The sequence below is a fragment of the Arvicanthis niloticus genome, chromosome 5 (assembly GCF_011762505.2).
Source record: "Arvicanthis niloticus isolate mArvNil1 chromosome 5, mArvNil1.pat.X, whole genome shotgun sequence".
Taxonomy (NCBI): domain Eukaryota; kingdom Metazoa; phylum Chordata; class Mammalia; order Rodentia; family Muridae; genus Arvicanthis; species Arvicanthis niloticus.
Genome location: NC_047662.1, coordinates 18,391,586 through 18,413,424, shown reverse-complemented (window position 1 = coordinate 18,413,424; position 21,839 = coordinate 18,391,586). Strand labels below are relative to the sequence as shown.

The window sequence follows — 21,839 nt, the reverse complement described above, 5'->3', positions numbered from 1 at the left end:
GATAGTTGTAATTTTGAAAATAAGAATGATAATCACACTGTTTGTGCCTGGTGGTTTCTATATAGTAGCCCATTAATTTTACGTATTTTCAGAAACAGCATCTCACTGTGTGGTCCCTGCTTTACACAAACTCTTAGTCCTTCCCAAGAGTTGAAATTACAGACATGTATCACTACGCTTGGCTTATCAAGTCTAATTAATTAACTAATTAATTAATTAATCATTTGGGGCTGGGAATTGAACCCAGGATTTGTGCTTGCTAGGCAAATGCTCTACCACTGAGCTAGTTTGCCAAATCTAAACAAATGCCATACAGATCATCTAATTATTCTTATTTCACAGATGGAGGGACCAAGGCTCAGTGAACTCCTGTGACCTCGGAAATAGGTTTGTCACATCACAACTCGAGTTTCACAAAAATGTGTGGGTTCTCATGCCCAGAAATTACTAAGAAACAAATGAAAAGTTTGTTTGTTTATTTAATTAGAGACAATTATGTAACCCAGAATGGCCTCAAGCACACTATATTGCTGAAGATGACCTTAATTTTCTTTTAAAAAACTTTATTTGTAGGGCTGGAGAGATGACACCAAAAAAATAAATTTAAAGATTTATTTATTTATTTTAATGTATATGAGTACACTGTAGCTAGCTGTCTTCAGACACACCAGAAGGGGACATCGGATCCCATTACAGATGGTTGTGAGCCATCATGTTAACTGAACTCAGGACCTCTAGAAGAGTGAGCAAGCAATCTTAACCGCTGAGCCATCTCTGCAGCCCCAATAACATAAATCTTAAAAAACAAAAAACAAAAAACAAAAAAACCCAAACCTTTTATTTGTTTTAAATTCCTGTACTCAGGAGGCAGAGGCAGACCGATCTCTTAGTTCGAGGCCAGCCTCCCTTGTAGATCGAGTTCTAGGATAGCCAGAGCTACACAGTGAAACCCTGCCTTGAAAACACCAACAAAAACAAGAACAAACTTTATTTTTACTTTTTTTTATGTGTTTTATGTTTTTTTTAATGTGGATAAGTGAGTGTTTTGCTTACATGTATGTATGTGTACCATGTATGTACCTGATGCCTGTAAAGACCAGAAAAGAGCATTAGATCCTTTGGAGCTGGGTCTGCAGATTGTTGTGAGCTTCCATGTGGGTGCTGGGACAGAACCTGAATCCTCTGCAAAATACCCTAACCATTAGGCCATCTCCCCAGTTCTGAACTTTATTTGTTTATTTATTTGAGACAGGATTTCACTATGTAGCTCCAGCTGTCCTGGAACTTACTATGTAGACCAGGTTGGCCTTGAACTCATAGAGCTCTTTGTGCCTCTGCCTCCCAAGTGTTGGGATTAAAGACATGTGCCACTATGCCAGTCTCTGTGGTTGAATTCCTGAATTTTCTGGCTTTACCTCTTGAGTGCTGGAATTACAGGTATGTGCACATCAGTCTATGCAGTGTTTGTGGTTGAAGCCAGGGCATTGTGCCTAAGAGACAAATGTTCTACTAACTGAAGTGTATCCCCAGCCGCAAAGGGTAGGGCTGACCCTAGACTTGTAATTCTCCTGTCTCATCCTCTTCAGCATTTGCCTACCAGAGCTCATGCCCACGGATGGCATTATTTTTTAAGACATGTTCTCTTATTCGTAGTCCAGCTTGTCTCAAACTAGTAATGCACCTGCCTCTTGAATGCTTGGATTTTAGATAGGAATGTGCCACTACCACACCCAGCTGGAGGTCAACTGGATACGTTATAATGTATCCATGGCCCTGTGAGAGCTCCAGTCAGTGCCATCAGGTACTGAGAGCCTAGTGAGTTGGCTTTTGCCCTGGGGGAACTAGGAGGACAAGCACACAGGAGATGAGGTGACAAGCAGAAGGCCGGATGTGGGAAAGCGGTGGGTGTGCGGAGGGAAGTTTGGGTAAACTTTCGAGTGTGTGTATGAAGGTAGGAAGTGAGCATACCAGGCCACGGATTTGGCCTTTGTTCCATAGGCAATAAAGAGCTTACACAAGAGGCGTCTCCAGAGACCAGCCATACTCCTGCAGTCAGAGAGGAAGCAGCTCCTAGCCATCTGTGTCCCGGCTTGTGCAGGCTGCCGGGTGCCAGCGCGTGGGAGGCCGTCCACAGAATGTCTCTGAATGTGGCCTGTGCTCTGCAGGGTGGGGGTCCTGGGCTACCTTCAAAGTCCTTTTCCTCCCGGGGATTCTCTGGGGCCTAGCACCTTACACATAGAAGGCATTGATGGGACTTTTTGAAACCATCTGGCTACTGCCGGTTCCCATTTTAAAGAAGGAAAAAGTAAGGCATATAGATGGGAAAGGACTTTCCTGGCAGCACATGAGGAATGGAGGAATGAATGTGGAGTTAGTGAGACTAGAAGTCATGATCTCTGAGCCACGCCCAGTTCCTTCTCCACATTCACTAAATGGTGTTTGGTTGAGCGATTACTCCATTTCAAGCCCTAATCCCTTTGCATGGATGATTTTACTGCACCCTCCCAACGTCTCTGAGCGCGTTCCTTTTGAGTGAGGTCTTGCCTTCCAAGTCAGGTTTCCGTCGGAGCCTAGCCCAAGTCCTGGGCACCTGGCTAGGAAGGCAGTGAAAACCTGGCTGGGTTCAAACCCTGGGCTTCGAAGTGGGAGGGCTTAAGAAAGGTTCAAAGGGGCGTGGCCCAACGTCCGCCCCGCCCCAGAGCGCTGACGCCACACGAGGCCCCGCCCCTCATTGTCAGTCTTGGGGAGCCTGAGCAGGCGCCGGCCGCTGGGAGCGGAGTGCCGGATCCTCCGGCGGCGGGAGCGCGGGCCGCAGCCGCTGAGGTGAGGCGGCGGCGGGAGTGTGGCCAGGCGGGCGGCCCGGGGGCCCGGCTTGTGTGCCGGAGTTGAGGGGGGTCTCGGCCGGGGTGTCCCGGGGGCGGCGGGGAGTGCGCGTGGTTTCTGGAAGCGGAGCCGGGAAGAGGAGGTCTCCGGTGGGCCAGCCCGGGAGAGTGTGGCAGGAGTTGGAGGGAGAGACTTAGAGATTTTTTTTTCTTCCTGAGGAGGGGGAGGGACGTTTCTGAGGAGACTGAGGAGACGCCGAGTGGCAAGCGCGGCCGTGGCGGCCAGGGAGGCGTCGGGGTCCTCGCCCGGCTCCGCGGGGCGGCGGGCCGGGAGGAAGGAAGTGAGCGGACAGGAAGGGCCGCGGCCGGTGTGCGGGACGCGGCGCGCGGGGGACAGGGAGAGGCCCGCGGCGGCCCCGGGGCGTCCGCAGCTGTCGGCCCCGGGGCTGCGGCCCGCCCGCGCGGCTCCCGCCGGCGCGCTGCTCCGTCTCGCGGCCAGACCGCCGCGGCCCGGGAAGGAATTCGAGGCATTCGCTTTGTTTAAGTTGCCAGTCGACAGTCCCGAGGACTAATTAATGGTGGAATCTGCAGGGGCACTCGGGTAGCCGCCGGCCCCCTCCCGCCGCCGCGGTGAACTTTCCGCAGCGCGCACCCCGCCCCGCGGCCCGGCAGGGAAGGGAGCCATGGCTTCCCGAAGCGCAGGAATGAAGTGCGGTTTCGGGAGCCGCTCTTGGCCTGCGGCTGGCCAGGCGACTAGCGAGGGGAAGCCGGCGTCCCGGGCACGGCGGGGCTGGTGGGTTCCGCAGCCCGGTAGGGACCTCTCCGAGGTGCCTGCGGTTTCTGCTAATTACCTCGCAGGAGCCTCTGCTGGTCGAGAAAGACCCATCTTGCTATGGAGCATCTGTTTCTTCATCGCGTCAGCCCCTTTCCTAACACTGCAGAGCTTGTTGTGGCTTGTTTCGGAAATGCCGAGGCGGGTGCTCACACTTCGGGGTGGGAGAGGGGAAGAGAGCAGGCAACCCCCACCCCCCTTCACACACCTCAAAAAAAAAAAAAAAAAAAAATCTCCGCAGTGTTCTTTAACCGAGGAGCTTGCAGATTCTCTGTCGCACCTTCGATGACTTGAATGACCTTGGGGGAAAGGATTGTGCTTCTGAGCGCCTCGTGGTGGCTTTTCTGTCCATTGAGGAGAAAATAACTCTCTGGACCTCTGTGCCTTTTGGGAGATATTTTTGAGAATTGGGGTTTGTTCAGGGTATTTTTTTTTTTTCCCCAACTGCTGTCTGTGGTTCTGGCTTAAGGATCTGGACTAGTGACAGAGCCGGGAAGAATTCTGATCACCTAGGAAGATTTAGCAACCCCAGATGAGGGGAGGATATTTCCTTTGGGAAAATTTGTACAGTATGTTCCAGATTGCCTTCTGTCACTTTGTGTGCAGTTTTGGTGGCATTTGTGTGGTTAAATTCTATAACCCCCTTAGAAAATTCTTCTCTTGTTAGAAATAATTGTTTTGCACAGAATTTCCCCTTGGGGCAGATTAAGGTTTTGCTCAATTTACTCGGAAGAATTTTCCAGGTTTCTAAAATTAAATCAGTTTTCTAAACATAGCAGCTAAAGTTGAAAAATTAGAAATAGTGGGATGGGTAAGGGATGGATTGGCTTATGAAGGCAGGAAGTATAGGTTCACAGCTGACCATCCACTAATAACATGGATTTTAAAAAAAAGATTTATTTACTTGTCTTTCTGTGTATGGGGATGTTTACATGAGTACAGGTGCTTTGTGAGGCCAGATCCCTCTAGAGTTTCTGTTATAGGCAGCTACGGTTGGGATCTGCCTGACACGTATGTGTGCTGGAAACTGAACTTTGGTCTACTGAAGAGCAAGAAGGGTTCTTTACCACTTTGCCCTCTCTCTAGTTCCCATAACATGAATTGTTAATTAGCCTTCCTTGATTTTTTTTTTTAAGCCCAAAGACCAAGAATGGAAATTAATAATGTTAAGTTGTCATTCAGTAATACTGCTGGGTAGTGAGTATAGTCATCTCAGCAAGTCTGTAAAATGCTAGTTGAGCAAATTGAAGGTCAGAATGTAAAAGTGACTGTCCCAAGTTCATGCATATAATCGGTAAGAAGTGGCACTGGAATTCAAAAGTCAAGTCAGAGATCTGTCTTTCTCCCAAGTGCTGTGCCACCATCATCTGTTGTTCTTTGTTTTTTAATGATTTATTTTTATGTGCATTGGTGTTTGGCCTGCATGTATGTTTGTGTGAGGGTTTGGTTCTTCTGGAACTGAAGTTACAGACAGTTGTGACCTGCCATGTGAGTGTTGGAAATGAACCCTGGTTCTCTGGAAGAGCAGCCAGTACCCTTAACTGCTGAGCCATCTCTGCAGTCCCTTAAAATGTTAACATGTGCACATAATACTTAAGGGTAGAGATGGCTGTGAGATGTTTGAAAGTCTTCCTTTCCCACATGTGACAAATTATCTCTAACTTATTTTAAACAATATTTTTCAAAGGAGACATTCTAATTCTTAAATTCTGCCTTCTAATAAGGCAGAATTTGTGGCTTGCTAGGAAGACATATGATTTTTCTTTCCTTATATTTTTCTTGAGTCACTAAACTGGACTCAAATTGCTGTAGCTCAAGTCTGTCTTAGGAAATGCTAAAACCTTTCTTGCAGAGCTTTTAGATTCCAGAGTCCAGAAGCAGCCACAATTCTATTTATTATTTTTTTCTTTCTTTTTTATGTTGTACAATCCTTCATTCCAATCTGTAAATTTGTCTAAGAATGGGAACTCTTGTTAATATCAACTATGTCCCTCCCTCCTTATACTATTAGGAAATAATAATTAAATTAAATACCCTCCAGACTATCAACATTTTGAGTGACTGTAGGGAGAAAATTATAGTAGCTTACTTCATAGTTATGAAGTAGTTATTATCCTCATTTTATACAAGAGGGAGCTGAGCTCAGACCAGTTACTTCTAGACCATGTGAGAGGCAGATAGGTTGAATTTTTATTTCATTATACTCTAGTGTATTGGTGGGGGCATCTCAAAGAACACACTTTAAGATACTATGTTAAAGTTGGAGCTGCAGTGTAGTAGGCCTGGTGCTGCTGTTTTTATCTCAGAGATGCCTCCTTGGTGCTACTAAATTTGTAGCTCATCTTTTATTACACAATTCTCTCTCATACTCAGCATTTATTATTTTTAAGTATAGTACTTTGTATTCATTTACTGTTTGAGCCACTCCTTCCCTTTACAGATGATCCCAAGTTCCCATCTCTGTAGTTTGTTATTCAGAAACTTCATACTTGGCCTGTGCCCCCGCTTTGTTTTACCTGGACAGTCTTACTTAATTATTTAATTTGAGTTTTGAGACAGGGTCTCATAGAGCCCAGGTTGATCTCAGACTCACTGTGTAGCTAAGGAAGAGAGAGTTTTGCAGGGGATTACATATGCTGAGTAAGTGCTCTGCCAAGTTTTTCTTTCTTCTCTCTCACATATGGTTGGTAAATGCTCTTCTACAGAACTCTATCCCTTCCTTGCCTGCTCTTACCTTGTATCTTGAGATAGTGGTTAACTAGGTTGCCTGGGTTTAAACTTACTCTGTCAACCAGGGTGACCATGAACTTCTCTTTTGTAAAGATTTATCTTTGTGTTTGAGAGGGAAAGTGTGTGTGTGTGTGTGTGTATGTATGTGTGTGTATGTGTGTGTAGGCACGCATGTGCTCCTGTGTGTAGGCAGGGTGGGAAGAAGCAGGAAGAGACTTGGAAAGGGAGGAAGAGCTGAGCAGTAGGTGGCTGACTGGAGGATTGTGGTTTTTAAGTTGGTGCTGGCATCTGAACTCTGGTCCTCATACTTGTCCAGGAACAGTTCTTTTTTTTTTATTTTACTTTCTTTATTATTTTTTTAAATAGTAGACTTCATCTTGTCTCTGCTCTGGGAGTTGTTGTTGTTGTTGTTGTTTTTCCCTTCCAGACAGAGTTTTAGACAGCTGACCCGGAACTAACTTTGCTGGCATTGAATTCAGAGATCCACCTGCCTTTGCATCCCAAGTGCCTAAGTTTATGTTGCGTATCAGAGATACTTAACTGCTACCCTGTCTTGTTAGTCCTTTTCCGTTATTCCCTATTACTGGCTTTTGTTGCTTTTCTTTGTAGGACTTATTATGATTTATAATGATACACCTGCTTGCATGATTATTATCTGTCTTCCTACTACACTCAATAGGAGCAAAGAAGTAATTTGTTCTTGAGTATATGTATCCCAAATACCTAGCACAGTATGACATAAATATTTAATAATTATATCCCAAAGTTTACACCTTTGTATCATTATTTTTGTTCCCCCTCCCTTTCCCTCTCCCTCTCCCTCTTTCTCTCTTAGTTTTCCGAGACGGGGTTCACTGTGTAGCTCTGGCTGTCCTGGAACTCACTCTGTAGACCAGGCTGGCCTTGAACTCAGAGAGTCACCTGCCTCTGCCTCCCCAGTGCTGAGCTTAAAGGTGTTCACTGCCACTGCCACTGCCACTTGACGCTGTTTTATTCTTTAAGTGTTCCCATTCTTCAAGAATCAGCTGTTTCTTATTCCTGTTATCCTTACTTTGCCATAGTAAGTTATTGTCTCCTGTGCTGTTGAGATGGTTCAGCAGGTAAAGTGTTTACCATCAAGCCTAAACAGCCTGAATCTGGTCTGAGACCCATATGGTGGAAGGAGAGTAACAAGTCTTATTAGTTGTTCTTTGATCTCTACATGTATGCCATGCAGACATATACGTGTGTACACACACACATGTATGCAAAGTAAATAGATAGAAATGTAATAAAAGTAAAAAAAATACCTTTTCTATATGTTATTTTTATTGATATTCCTTGTGTTCTTGGCAAATAATATTGGCTTGTCTTAATCCTAATTTATGTTGTTGGATCAAAAGCTTCTTTATCAAAAATATTAAAAAAATTAAAACAAATATTTAGATGGATATAGTGGTGCATGTGTGTAATCTTAGTATTTGGGATACAGAGATAAGTGGATCTTTGTGAGTTCGAGGCTGGCTGGTCTACATAATGAGTTCTAGGACAAGCAGAGTTACATAGTGAGACCCAGTCTCAAAAAACAAAACAAAATACATTTATTGTGTATGTGTTTGCACACACATGTTTGCATACCACAGTATATGAGTGGAGGCCAGAGAACAACTTGGATACATTTCTCCCCTTGAGTCCTGGGGATCAAAACTCAGGTTGTCAGGCTTAGCAGTAGGTGCCTGTATCCTCTGAACCATTTTGTTGTTTCTCTCTCTCTCTCTCTCTCTCTCTCTCTCTCTCTCTCTCTCTCTCTCTCTCTTACAAACAAACACCTATTAACTGGTGTGTCCTGTATGTTTGTGTGATAAGGTCAAAGGACAACTTTATGGAGTCATGGAGTTGGTTTTCTTTTCCACCTTTCTGTGGGTTTCTGAGGCCTAATTCAGGTCACTAGGCTTTGCAGCAGGCATCTTTACCCATGTCATCATAATGCTGGCTCTTCCAAAAATCTTACAAGTTATAAGGCTAATATTTGCCATGTTTTTTGATAGTTTAATAGCTTATATCTTTAAAAATTATTTTATTTTTTAATGTTTCTGTGTGGCAGTGTTGCAACATGTGTTCAGGTGATCTTGGAGGCCAGAGAAGAGGGTATGGGATCCCCTAGAGCTGGAGTTACAGGCAGTTTTGTTTTCCATCATCAGAACTGGCTGCCATTCTTTGATCCTTTGGAAGAGCAGCTAAGATTCCTAATTGCTGAGCCATTGCTTCAACTCCCAAATTCTTTTTTCTTCGCCACCACCCACTAGCTTATGTCTTAATTGCATAATTTGATAAGGAATTTGTATTCAGAAGTTGTTATATTGTTTAGTAGTCCTCTAATCATTTCACCACACATAGTACGTTCTCGGTAAGAGGGTATTTTTTTGTGTGTGTGCATTTGACGAACACAGCATCTGGTGTTGTCTTCTATCCGTCTCCCTCTTATTTTGAGACCAGCTCTCTTAATGAACTTGGTAATAGTGAACAGTGATTGACTAGACTGGCTGGTCAGCAGTCTTTTGGGATCTGCTTGTCTCTTTCTCCCACTTAGACTGGGGTTACTTTCTCAACTTTTGGTTGTGAGTTGTAGGTGGGTGCTGGAAACCTGAACCCAAACTCACATAGCAACAGCCTACTGAGATACCTCTGCCCCAGACTGGCCTTTAGTGTACAATTTTCCTGCCCCTGCCTTCTAAATGCTGAGACGTCACAGGCATGCTTTACTACATTTATCACCACATTTGCCTTCAGCAGATTGAACATCATCAAACTACTTATGTATAGGTATTAATTTTAACTTCTTAGGCTTATCAATACAGATTCTTTTTTTAAAGACTGGAATTCTACATAATATTTTCCTTAATCCAGAAGGTAGGAATGCACTAAGTGTGTCAGGTAGTAGACAGATATGGTATGAGAGTTCAGAGTTCAGTCACAAAGCACTTGTTCTTTTGAAACCTATCACTAGTGAAGAACTAAGCAGTTTCCACTGGAAAAGGTGCTTGCTCTGTGCATGTGTAAGACTCTATGATTGGAGTCATTAACTGAAATAAGATATCAGGTAGTATCTTATTTGAATTAGTTTTGATTAATATTTCATTAGTCCTGTTGATAATGAAAATTCTGAGCTCCTGGATTTTGTGACATACGCCTATAATCTCAAAACTGGGATTGGTGTGGAGGATAAAATGGGGATCATGACTTAAAGGCTAGTTTGGGCTGTATGGTGAGGCTGTGTCTCAAGAACAGAAACAAATAGGGATATCTCAGTGGGTAAAGCACTTGTCACACAAGCATGAGGACCTAAGTTCAGATCCCCAGAACCTATATAAAGCCTGGCAGGATAACATGTATGTGTGATTCCAGTGCTTCTACTACAAGACAGAAGGCAGAGATAGGAGAATCCCTGAGTGCTCTCAGGCCAGCCAACGTGGAGTCTGTAGGAGCAAATGATACCTTGTCTTGAACAAAGTAGAAAGTGATGTCTTATACCTGAGGTTGCCCTCTGACCTTCATACACATGCTGTGGCATGTGTATACCCACAAGAATACACATATAAAACAAGAAACAAAATATGGGCTGAAGAGATGACTTAGTTGGTAAAGTGCCTGTCATGCAAACATTTGAGGTTGGATCTTCAATGCCCATATAAAAGTCCAGCATGTGTAGCTAACCCCAACACAGGGGTGATAGAAATAAGATGGATCCCTGAAGCTTATTCTTATTGGCCAGCTGAATCCATGAGTTCCAGATTCAGTAAGAGACACTGTCTCAAAAAATGAAGTGAGCTGAACATGTGCTGCTCACCATCAGTCCCAGTGCCTGGAGGCAGAGGCCAGTCTGTCTTTGTGATATGGAGGTCAGCTTGGTCTGTGTACTGAATTCCAGACTAGCTAAGAGCTATATAGTCATAGTAAGAGACTGTCTCTAAATTGAGAGAAAGGTGAGCAATTGAGGAAAGACAATGCTGGCCTCTGGCCTTTACTTGCACAAACGTTTTATACACACCTGTATGCACATTTGCACATATTCACATGAACAGATACATACCCCAAAAGAAAGAAAAGAAAAAAGAAAACTTTAACCAGTCAGATCTGTTTAATGCAAGGGGACTGTTGAGGTGGCTCAACTCCGAGAACACATGCTGCTCTCCTGAAGACGTGGTTTCAGTCCCTAGACCCACATTGTAGCTCACAACTGTCTGTAACTGCACTTACAGGGGACCTGGCACCCTCACACAGACACAAATGCAGGCAAAACACAAATGCATATAAATAAATAAATCTTAAAGCTGTAGACTGTTGATAAACTTTCTTAGCAGTTATTATTCTTCCTTTCTGTATTAAAGGCATAATAATAATGTGTATGCTCTTTGAGTCAGTTTGAGTGCAGATTAATTTAGTAGACATCTTATGGGTGATAAATAGAAATCCCTGTTTTTAAAAAGGGTCCTACTATATATTTTAAATCAGTGATTATTTTTACTTTCCTGATGGAATTATACCATAAGATTCCAGAGTGATCTAGTAATTGTTTTATTACACAAATTGTTTGTGAAGTTTCTGAGAGATTAATTTTATTAACTTTTGTAATATCACTATTGTCTTTATAAAATCTGAAATATTTTATGAAATAAGATTATTTGCTTTTTAACTCTTTTATTACAACTAATAGATCAGTTAAAATTAATTTACATGTATAGGTATGTCAAGCCAGTAGTACACTTCAGTAAACAGACTTTTAATCTTAATGTAAGGAGACAAATGGTAAACTTTGGGGACTCCATTACAAAAGTCTTTAGAGTTGACAGCCCTGCTTCATCACTTACAGATCAGCTCTGCAACTAGAAATGGAAATTCCTGGTAAGAGAATATAAATACTTCAAACTATTGAACTGCTTAAAATTATTTTAAGTTAAATATTAAATCATTTTGGGATAGTGATATTAATATTGTTGGCCATTGTCTTTTTCTTATTCCAGGTATATATCTAAAGTGATTTTTACATTAGTTATAATAATTATGTCTCAAGCACTGTTCTGAAGAAAAAAATATATCTACACACACACACACACACACACACACACACACACACACACACACACACACACACACGTACTCACGGAGTGACATCATTGAGGTCCTGACACAAGGAATGGATATATAAAGAAATACTGTGTTTTCAGAAGCCCTTTGTAAGCAAATATTTAGGAAAGTATGGTAGTTGAAATTAGAGAATTTCATTTGTTTTTTTTTTTTTTGTTTGTTTTTTGTTTTTTGTGTGTGTGTGTCTTTTCAGTATAATTTGCTTTGCTTTTACATAGATCAGTTGTGTCTTTTGGGGTTCTAGATTTCTTGCTGTGTAATTTTATAGTCAGATACTCTTTGAGGTATCTGGAAGGTACTAGAATAGCTTTTCAAATACTAATGTCAGAGCTTCCTAAAATAGAAAATTTTATAGTTATTTGATGGAATTCTAAAATGAACTCGCTATATAGTTACCCCCCCCCCCGAATCTGGCTTTATTTTTTTGTAGTTCATTACCTGTAGTCCATCTTTGGTCTAAAGATAATTATTGACTTGGGGTTGTGAAAGTAGTTAAGTGGTGGAACATGCTTAGTGTGTGCAAGGGCCTAGGTTTCATTTCTAGCAAGAAACCATCCCCCACCCCCTCCTCATTTGAACTTTTTGAGAGAAGGTTTCCCTCTGTAGACCAGGCTAGCCTCAAGCTCAGTGATTTGCTTGCCTTTGCCTTCTGAGTGCTGAGAGTAAAGCCATACACTTTGCTTGGGTATATGTAAAGCCATACACAAAGCTCCCACTCCCGTTTTAAAATATAATTCAGCTTAATTTTTTTAGATAAGGTCTTATGTATCTGAAGTTGCCCTTGAACTTATGATCTTCCTTCCTCAACCTTCTAAGTTTTGAGATTACAAATGTATACCATTATGCCTAACATTTTAAAGTTTTATTTCCCTCCCACTGTTTGTCTTCAAAAGTTTTATTACAATATTTTATTTTAATTATTCTATTTTCGATTAATTTTCTTACGTGACTAATTTATAAGCTAAGCTGTATCATAAGTTTCTATAGGGCAAAACATATTATATTCAAGTTTCTTACCTCAGCTTTCAGGTATCCTAGGGTCTTGGGATGTATATCCTGTGTGTAAGGAAGGGCTGTTGTACTTTCTTTGAATTTGTTTTCAGAACATGTTGTACATTTTCTTTTTTTCTTTTTTTTTTTTTTTTTTGGTTTTTCGAGACAGGGTTTCTCTGTGTAGTCCTGGCTGTCCTGGAACTCACTCTGTAGACCAGGCTGGCCTCGAACTCAGAAATCCGCCTGCCTCTGCCTCCCAAGTGCTGGGATTAAAGGCGTGCGCCACCACCGCCCGGCTTGTACATTTTCTAAACCTGATAAATCTTCATTTTAAAGAGGTTTATGTTTAACGTTTGGCAGTTAGGCAAGTCTGATGAGTGGAGTGAGCGATCAGTTGTTTTTGGTCTCAAATAAGAGGCCATGTAATTCTAAAAGGTGAAGAATGGGGTTTCTTTATGTGTGAGGTTTGCCTTTGAGAATCCTACAAGTGGTGTTTCACAGGCTTTGAGTCTTGATTTTATGAATAGAAGAGAGTCTTGCTTCCTAAAATGATTCCCTTTGAAGAACATCCTTGTTTTGGACTTCTGTTAAAGTCATTGTTTAACTATAACTTGTTAGACTTGTATTATGATTGAGTTTGGAATTCTCTCTCACTTTTTTAAAAAAAAGATTTATTTATTTCATTTATATGAGTACACTGTACCTGTCTTCAGACACACCAGAAGAGGGAGAGGGCATTGGATCCCATTACAGATGGTTGGGAGCCACCATGTGGTTGCTGAGAATTGAATTCAGGACCTTTGGAAGAGCAGCCAGTGCTCTTAACTGCTGAGCCATCTCTCCAGCCCTGGAATTCTCTTGATGAACTGTTAGTTTGTATTATTATTATCACTGTGATTTTTATTTGTAACCTTAAAAAATAATAATACGTTAGGCTATGCTAGGTATGGTAACACAGGACTGTAATCCCAACAGGAGGCTGAGGCAGGAAAATTTTAAGTTGGACCAGATGGGGCTTTATCAAGAATAATTAAAAGGAAATATTGTATGATCTATTGATGGCCAAATCTGTAGAGTAACAGATTACACTTTAGTTTATAATCACAAGGGTGAAATCTGTTTTCCAGACCCACTTACCAAAGGTTATTTGTGTAAGTTTTCTGCAGAAGATGAAAAGTTCAAGTAGAAAAATATATATAATGCATCTTAGCCTGGCAGCATGTATTTATATATGAGCACTTTGGTATAGATTGTTTCTACTTTATAGATTTGAAAAGTCAGCCCCAGATTGTCAGTATCAAGCAAGGTTCTTTTTTTTTTTTTTAAACTTTTTTTTTATTGGATATTATATTTACATTTCAGATTTTATCCCCTTACCCCATTCCCCCAACCACCCAGGAACCTCCTATCCCATTCCCCTCAAGCAAGGTTCTTAACTTTACTTTAGAACTCCACTGTTGAAGCCAGCACACTGAATCATCTTATCAACTATGTACATGAAATATCATTTCTCCCTAATAAATATAATCAATACTTTGTCGTGTTGATAGGAAGAATATCATTTTAGATTTAAATTTTTTCATTTATTTTTTGAGATATAATTACATCATTTCCTGCTTCCCTTTCCTTCTTCCAAACCCTCATATACTCCTTGTTCTCTTTCAGATTCATGGTCTCTTTAATTGTTGTTACACACATGTATGTGTATATACATATATTCCTAAATACATAAATATAACTACTCAGTCTGTATAATGTTACTTATATGTATGTTCTTGGGGCTACTGTTTGGCATTGGATAACCAATTGTGTTCTTTCCTGGAGAAGACTATTTCTCCAGATCTCAGCATTCCTTAGTTGCCTGTAGTTCTTTGTGAGGGTTGAGGCTTTCTAGGTTTTTCCCTGTTGACTTCAGTGTGTCTAGTGTTGTCCTTTTTAAGTTCTTGTTTAAAACAGTCATGTTGGTGAGACTTTAAGGGGGTTAGCTTTTGAGTTACTCAGAAACAAAATTTCATAGCAAACTCTCTTATCCTCTGGCTTTTACAATCTATCTGCCTCCTCTTCCACACGAATACCTTGATAGTGGTAAGTAGCAACTCTCTAATACTACTTAAGACCATTCAATCAAAAAGAAATTATACCTAGTACCAGAAACCTAGTCTACTACCCAAGGCTAATGAAGTCATGTATCTCAGAGGGGGGAGAACTTAAAACTTCCACTTTACTAAACAAGCATAATCTCATTTAGTTTTTGATGGTTGTAGAGATTCATTAAAGTCTGTATGGGAGACTGACAGTAGCTGTTGGTAAGTTACTTAAAAATTAAGTTACATTCACAAACTACTGTTAGTAGATAGTTACCTGTGTATAACTGTAATGGTATCTTGTAGGTTTAAGTAAGGAATGCTATGTTTTAAAATATTTTATCTTTTATTTTTTGGAATACTGGTGACTAAACCCAGGGCTTTATACATGCTAGGCAAGCCTTGTACTGTGTTGTTGTTTGGTGTGTGTGTATGTGTGTACGTACCAGGTAAATGATGCATATAAGAGATCAGAGGACTTTGGGTGTTGATCTTCCACCTTGTTTGGCACAGGGTCTCTTATTCACTGCTATGTACACCCGGCGACCAGCCTGCAAGCCTCTGGGAATTCTTCAGTCTCAACCTTCTATTTCCCCGTTAGGGTGCATCAGGGTTAAAGAAGCACCTGTGACAACATCTGGCTTTATGAGGTTTCTGAGGTTTTGAACTCAGGTTGTCAGGCTCGAATGACAAGAGCTTAGATCCACTGAGGCATCTCCCCCGTACTTCACTGTCCCTCCCTCCCTCCCTCCCTCCCTCCTGTGATTACACAGGTGGGTGCCACCAGGCCTTGCAGGAATACTTAATTTTTGTGCTTTCTGCCACAGTTGTACATGAGATATTCTTAATGTACTTTGATAAGATTAGACATTATCAATGTCTTTTTTGTAGGAACTTGTCTGATGATTATGTTAACTAACACTTTTGACGTTAGATTCTAAATCAATTTGACAGTAAGCATAAAAATTTTAAGAGGGATTGGGTGTAGCTCAGTAGTAGAGTGCTTGCTTAACATGCTGGAGGCCCATGCTTAGTTAGGTTTCTCAGTAACACATGCATACACACTGTTCAGGCTATTTTTATGCCAATTTGACACAAGTGATAGTTAGCTCAGAGGAGGAAACCTTAATTGAGAGATTTCTCCATAAGACTGGGCTGTAGGGTAAGTCTGAAGGGTGTTTTCTTAGGATTTGATATGGGAGGGCCCAGCCCATTTCAAGTGTGGCCGTCGGAGCTGGTGGTCCTGGTTTCTGTAAAAAGCAGGCTGAACAAGCCAGTAAGCAGCAAGTGAGTAAGCAGCAAGCCAGTAAGCAGCATCCCTCCATTGTTCATGCCTCTAGGTTCCTGCCAAGTTTAAATTCCTATCTTAGTTTTCTCTGTGGACTGTGATTCAGGGTATGTAAGTGAAATAAACCTTTTCCTCTTTAAGTTGCTGCTTTTGGTCATGGTGTTTCATCACAGCAGTAGTAGACACACACACAATATGGTGCTGGGGTGTGGAGTGTTTGCATATCATAGCTGAGGTTTAGTCTCCAATGAAGAAAGAAAAAGTAAAAAGAAGTATGATGAAAAAAATAGGAAGATAGTGAGGCAAGTAAAGGATCAGAGAGAGACTGAGGAAATGCTAAAGAAAATAAAATTTCAGGTCATAAGTAAGTAAAAGTTAATGGAGTGCAGTTAGTGATCATGTGAGGTAACAGGAATAATCTAGGAATGTGCAGTTTGTGTTCAGGGGAAGAGAAGATAAGAACACTGAACTGACTTTACATACCATTTTGGCTAGTGTCACATCAGATTTTAAAAGCAAGGATTTATATATATTGATTTTGTTTATAGTACTGGTTTTGTGTTCAACCTCAGAGTAGTTAATGCAGGACAAACAACAAAACGAGTGTCATATACAGCTCTTACAATTCTAATTGGGGAGATAGTGTTTACTTTTTGAAACAGTTCCTTAACTGTAATGAGCTGAAATAAGGGATATAGACTACTGGTTCAAAAACCATCCTCATTTCAAGAGCTTATTTTTTCAAATAAGGACATGAAGATGAGAAACATCAAATACCACTACAAAAGATGGAGCCTTAAAAGCAGACAAGAGAAAGGTATCTTGGAGGAAAACAGGTTTAAGTACTACAAAATTCCCTTTGTGGAAAATGTACATTAGTATCCTTTGGAAGTGCCATTGAGTAGAGTAATTACAGTGAATTTGTCATGCTGCTGGTTTGTCTGGAAATGAGTCTAAACTTAGTCTGAGGACTTCCATGAAGTCTTCTAACTTCATGTTAGACCAAGTTTTGCTGGATTTGAATTGCCAGGAAGGAAGAGAATGATTTTCCAGATTAGGGCAATGCAGATCAAGATACGGGATTGGGACACACTTGTGTGCTTGATGAGCCTGAGAAGACCTGTATGATACAGTATGGGCTGTGAAGGAGGTGAGATGAAGATTAACAACCATTAGTAGTCACACTGAGTAATTTACACTGATCTTGTCAACTTTTGGGAGCCATTGAAAGTTTATAAATTAGGTAGTGACATGATGTATTTGGAAATGTAGACTGTTATTAATGAAGTTGAGGATTAGAAAGGAGTTTTTTTTTAATTTTCTTTTAAAACAAATCTTACTGTTGTATTTTATGTGTATGAGTGCTTTGCTTGCATGTATGTCTGGCTGTGTATCTCTTTTTTAAAAAATTATTTTTATTTCATATGCATTGGTGTTTTGCCTATATGTGTCTGTTGGATCCCCTGGAACTGGAGTTACAGATACATGTGAGCTGCCATGTGGGTGTTGGGAATTGAACTTGGATCTTTTGGAGGAGCAACCAGTGCCCTTAACCACTGAGCCATCTTGTAGGGTGTGTGTGTGCATCTCTTATGTGCTTTGTGGTAAGAAGAGGGCATAGGATACCCTGGAATTAGAGTGACAGATAGTTGTGAGCCATCATGTAGATGCTGGGAAGCAAATCTAGGTCCTCTGGAGGAGCAGCCAGTGGTCTTAACTTCTAAGACATCTCTTCAGTTCCTCTCTCTCTCTCTCTCTCTCTCTCTCTCTCTCTGACAGAGTTTTACTGTTTAGTCCTTGGTGGCCTGCCGTTTGCAGTGTAGCATAGGCTGGCCTCAGACTTGCAGCAATATTTTTGCTTTAGCCTCGTAAGTGCTGGGATTACAAGCACATTCTACCATGCTCAGTTCCAGTTAAAGCTTTTTTGTTGTTGTTGGTTTTTGGTTTAAAGAAATTGTAAGAGAGCAACATATGAGTAGGGGGTTGTGGGCAGAATTAGGGAGGTGGATAGGTAAATGATGTACTTACATTTTTAATAATTATATTAAAAATTTTAATCGTGAATACTACTGAGGCATTAACTTAGGAGTTGAATGGAAAAATAAAAAAAGGAATATATTAAAGGGCTCAGTAGATAAGAGGACCTGAATGAGTACCCATGTGACAAAAAGAATTAAATGTGACCTCTGACACCTGCAACCCCACAACATAGCAGAAGGCACAAAGCTTAGCAGAAAACCAGCAAGCTCCAGGTTCAGTGAGAGACAGAATGTGAAGAAATGAAGGCAGAGTGATAGAGCAGGACACCCAACATGTACCTCTGGTCTCTGTGCATCACTACTTGCTCATGGACATGTGCGTGCGTGTGCTTATGCTTGAGGACATGCACATAAACAGAGGGATGTGTTGGAGAAGTTTTATTGAGGGTAGAGATAGGACAAAATGACATAAATAAAAATGGATAAGGGCTGGAAAGATGGCTCAGAGATTAGGAGCACTGACTATTCTGCTAGAGGTCCTGAGTTCAATTCCCAGCAACCACATGGTGGCTCACAACCATCTATAATAGGATTTGATGCCCTCTTCTGGTGTCTGAAGGTGTCTTCAGACACCTACAGTGCATTCATATACATAAAATAAATAAATCTTTAAAAAAATAAATAAAAATGGATAAAATAAAAATTGGAGGTTGGTGAAACTGAGAATTATTTGTGATTATTACTTTGTTGTGGGTAATTTTGGCAGCCTGCTTTGTGTTCCTGACTGGTCGCAGGCCTGCACTCACCTGTGAGCTCTCTTGGATGGGAGACTAGAAAACACACACATACACAACACACACACACACACACACACACACACACATACACATACACACACACACACACCCCAGTTATTCTTAAAATGCCTTAGCTAACTCAATGACTGGGTACTCCTAAACTTTCCCCTGCTACCCCAGGCCCAGTTGGAAATCTCACACAGATGTTGGCTACCACATCCCCTTCTCCTCTCCCCTAGCCCCCGATTCTTTCTGTATCCTACCCTGCAACTCTCAGTGTCCTGCCATTGAGATCAGCCACTGGCTACTGGCAACTTTATTGATAGATCAAAAACCAATTGAGGGCAAGGACCTTCAGCATCAGTAAACCAGTAAACACAGATTCCCAATTAAATCAAAGCATCAGACCCCCCCTCCCCCCAACATTACTTAACTAAAGTTATTGTTTCATTGTTAAGGGTTCTCACTATGTGTCCCTGATCTTTCTCCCTCCCTTTCCTCATGGCTGGTATTGTAGGTAGAGCCACAACACTTGGTTTCTTGTGCTGTCCCCACCCCACCCCCCTTAACTCCACTTAAAAATATTTAGGTTATTTAAAATTGCCCTGGGGTTAATCTGGAAATAAAAGGTTTTGTTTATATTTGTTTATTTTGTTATTATTTGTGATTTTAGAGATTGAACCTAGGGCTCACAAATGCTAGGTAAGTACTCTTACCACTGAGCTATATCCTCAGCTTAAAAAGAGATCTATTTTCTTTAAAAATTATATGTGTGTTTATTTGTGTGTCAGTATATGCACATGAATGTGCATATCCTTGGGGATCAGAAGAAGACACTGGGTCCCTGGAGCTGGAGTTAGGGGTGGTAGTGATGTAGGTGCTAAGACCTAAAACTCGGGTCTCTGTAAGAGCAGTATGTGCTCTTAACAGCTGAGTTCTTTCTCCAGCCCTGTTCGCTTGGCCAGAGGATAACTTATAGGAATTGGTTCTTTTCCTTCCACTATGTAGATTTTATGCATTGGACTCAGATCATAAATGCCTTTACCTGTTAAGCCATCTGGCTGGCCCATTAAATTTATTTTTATTTTTTTCAGTTCAGTTTTTCAGTCCTCCTGCTTTAGCTTTCCGAGTGCTGGGATTGTAGGAATGACTCACCATATTTAAGTCATGTTTATATTTTGAAATGCTGTCTTGCTAAGTTGATATCTCTCTGTAGCTGGGCAAGGCCTCGAACTTGTGGATCTTTCTGTCTCAGCCTCACAATTAGTTAATATTACAAAAGGACTATGGATACCAAGTCTGGGTAGCTTTGTTTATTTTAGAGATACTTTTTTTTTCCCCCATGAGACTTGCTGAGAGTCATATGGGAACAAGGGATTTGAACTCGGAGAGTCGTGCGCAGTTTGCCCTTTGGCGGCCGGAGCCGAAGCCGTGTGCCACCGTATGCTCGCTGATACTTGGTTTTTTTTAAAGTTCATTTCAAATTTCTTTTTTTTTTTAAAAAAATATTTGTTTATTTATTTAATGTATGAGTACACCATTGCTCTCTTCAGACACACCAGAAGAGGGCATCAGATCCCATTACAGATGGTTGTGAGCCACCATGTGGTTGCTGGGAATTGAACTCAGGACCTCTAGAAGAGCAGTCAATGCTCTTAACCACTGAGCCATCTTTCCAGCCTGCATTTCAAATTTCTAAATACTATATGTTTAGTTATGGAAATACCTTAATCAATGTCATCTTGTTAGGTTGTCAAATAGTAATTTTGGGGATGTACTTTTTATTTTAGAAATTTTTTAGGTTTAAATTATATTTCTTTTATGTATATGGATGTTTTGCCTGCATGTATGTCTGTGTCCATGTACATGCCCCTTGCCCATGGAGGCCAAAAGAGGGTGTTGGATCCTCTGGTACTGAAGTTATATAGACTGTTATGAGCTTTCGTGTAGGTGCTAGGAATCAAACTCAGGTCCTCTGGAAGAGCAGCAAGCACTGTTAATTGCTGAGCCATCTCTCTAGACCTGAGTGGGTTAGTCTCTCTCTCTCTTCTTTTCACAGAATTTGTCCGATGAGTATAAACATCAGTGTAGCAGTAAGTTGGGTTCAGCTTGACTGCTTAGCTTATGATATTTACTAAAGCATTCTTCCCTTTTGCCACTGCAGTATGTTAAATATCTACCATTTCTTTAGAACCTACTGTATACTAGCTACTCAGAATGTTTAAGACTTGAATTTTAAAACTGCCTCATGAACTCAACACCATTGTTCCTGTAGTACAGATGAGGAAAGTGAAGCTGGTAGAGGTTTAGGAAGTGTCCCTGGAGAAATCATTAGTTAGGCTTTTAGATTGCTCAGTTTCAAAGCCCATATTCTTTTTTACTAGCTTTGGATTAGACATGTGCAAATAGGAATAAAGAGCGGGTCGGTTGAGATAACAGATTAGACAGTATTTCAAGTTGGTGACATGTTATTCAGATACTAATATTATCTGCGCTTTTTCATCCTGTGTGTCCGTAGTTCTCAACCTGTGATTTGTGATCCTTTTAGGGTCATATAAGACTATCTGCATATCAGATATTTATATTACAATTCATAACACTAGCAAAATTACAGTTATGAAGTAGCAATGAAATAATTTTATGGTTGGGGGTGGTCACCACAACATGAGGAACTGTATTCAGGGGTCTCAGCATTAGGAAGGTTGAGAACCACTACTATATGTTTATAAAAGGGGGGGGGCTTACAAAATTAAGTATGATCTGTAAGTCTAATTCTAGTCATATGGCTTTTAATTATCTTTTGGGTGGTGTCTCTTCTGTCTTTTTGTAGGACTTTGAACAAATCTTGATAAAAAACCAAATGTCTAGTTCAAACAAATGGACATAAACAAACTGTTGATAGTTCAGCAAATTCCTATTTTTAGCAAATGAAATTAAAGGATGTTTTAGAGTTCAGTTTCTGGGAAACTGGTTTTTGAAGATACCCTGGAAAACATTGTGCTGTGTAATTGTGCTGAAGATGTAATGTCTGTGGTGTCCAGAACCTGTTGTATATTTCTCCATTTAAGCTGTACTCTGTAGTCACACAGTTCTTTTACTTCACTGTCTTTATTTTTACCATTGAAAATTACAAATTCTGTTTATCAAAATTGCCTTAGTATTGAAGAGCTGAGCTCCATGTCTTTACACT

The 21,839-nt window shown here is 40.9% G+C and overlaps 1 protein-coding gene across 5 annotated transcripts in view; it reads left to right on the top strand.

The window, feature by feature from the left end:
• Luzp1 (leucine zipper protein 1) overlaps positions 1-21,839 on the top strand; it is an 89,013-nt gene that overhangs the window by 3,290 nt on the left and 63,884 nt on the right. For 2 of the 5 annotated variants that reach the window (XM_076933949.1, XM_034502280.2), the window contains exon 1: positions 2,734-2,823. The exons of 1 other annotated variant lie outside the window; for it this stretch is intronic. The gene's annotated coding sequence lies outside the window, so the exon portion shown is untranslated. Of the gene's footprint in view, positions 1-2,730; positions 2,824-21,839 lie in introns of those variants that run through there. 2 more of the 5 variants (XM_034502279.2, XM_076933948.1) reach the window with 2 other exon arrangements.